The sequence below is a fragment of the Salvia splendens genome, unplaced genomic scaffold (assembly GCF_004379255.2).
Source record: "Salvia splendens isolate huo1 unplaced genomic scaffold, SspV2 ctg1131, whole genome shotgun sequence".
Lineage (NCBI taxonomy): Eukaryota > Viridiplantae > Streptophyta > Magnoliopsida > Lamiales > Lamiaceae > Salvia > Salvia splendens.
In genome coordinates this window covers 34613-36168 of record NW_024598680.1, presented here as the reverse complement: position 1 = coordinate 36168, position 1556 = coordinate 34613, and the positions used below count along the sequence as shown (strand labels likewise).

Here is a 1556-nt window from a genome sequence, read left to right as displayed (position 1 = left end):
ATAGCTCAAACCAGCACACGCAACTTCAAACACACGGACCATAAGATAACTTGAACCCCCAACTATTGATTTAGGGTTCGACTCAGGTGTGAGATACAACACTTAGCTACAAGCTTCAAACATTGCTCAAACCAAGCCGCAACTCCAAACACACGCACACTAAAACCTCGACCATTGATTTAGGGTTCGACTCAGCATCTTAGCAACTAAGACACACTTAGCTTCAAGCTCCTAATATAGCTTAAACTAGCACGCAGCTCCAAACACGCGCACCATGAGATGACTCAAACCCTCGACCATTGATTTAGAGTTTGACTCAACGTCTTACCAACTAAAACGCACTTAGTTATACGCTTCAAACATAGCACAAAGCAGCAGTAATGTCATCAACAAGAGATCAATTTCAACACTCAAATCAAAACAAGAAAGCAATGAAGCAAACACCAAATTCAATAACACAGCAAGATTACAAGATTAGAGTTTAAAATTAACACTGCAATTTATTAATTCCAGCTCCAAAACGCCGTCGTATCAACCTAGGTTGATACGCCCAAATGCTTGAAGCTCGTCGCCGGTGAGCCGGCAAATCCTCCACTCCGGCAAAATCTTCGCCCCCATCTGCTCGTAAAAACTAATCGCATTCACATTCCAATCGAGAACCACCCACTCCACCCTCCCGTACCCCATCTTCGCCGCCTGCGCCACCACCGCCGATAGCAGCAGCCGCCCCAGCCCCTTCCGGCGGTAGCACTCCCTGACAAAAATATCCTCGATGTAAAAACCTGGCTTGGCCAAAAACGTCGAGTAATTGGGGAAAAACAGCACGAATCCCCCAATTACAACATCGTGCCGTGGAACATCCGGAGCGTTGCTCGTGAAATCAGCCCGATCGGAATCGTCGATGGGGAGATCGAGTGGACGGGCTTGAGGATGGGGGTAAAATGGGGATCTGCGGCGGCGGGGGGAGGGAAGGGGCGGGGGAGAGCTCGAGCATGAGGACGGTGAAGGAGGTGAAGGGGGGAGGGGCGGAGGGGGGGAAGAGGGTGGCGGAGAGGGACTCAGGGGTGGCTTCGAGGAGGTGGGTGAGGCGCTCGAAGACGGCCATTTGGTGAATGAGCTTGTGGATGTGGGGGACGTCGGCGGCGGTGGCGAGGCGTATGCGGGTGAAGAGAGTGTCGCCTGGAGGAGTGGTTTCTGGGAGGAAGATGTGAGCTTCGGATGGAGGCGGAGGTGGAGCTGCAGCTGCCATTTTTGTGGAGGTTTTGAGAAGGTTCTTGATTGTGAGAGAGAGAGAGAGTTGTAAATGGCGAGCGAGGGTTTTACAAAGCCAAAAAAAAGGCAATTACGCACTATGCAATTGGATAGAGGCAGTATTAAATTTAATTACGTATGTCATTAGATAGAAAAATTGACCATATATAGGTAGGGACTAATTGACCATCTTTTTGAAAAAAAACTCTACAAGTAACAAATTCTGAAATATTTAGGCGATGAATAACGCCACAGGATAAGAAGAATGAAAAATTAAGGATAAAAATGTGAGTAAAATAATCAGT

The 1556-nt window shown here is 48.1% G+C and overlaps 1 pseudogene; it reads right to left on the bottom strand.

Annotated features, from left to right (window-relative positions):
• Positions 1-378: 378 nt before the first annotated feature.
• On the bottom strand, positions 379-1317 carry LOC121788742 (annotated as a pseudogene).
• Between the last annotated feature and the right edge of the window lie 239 nt (positions 1318-1556).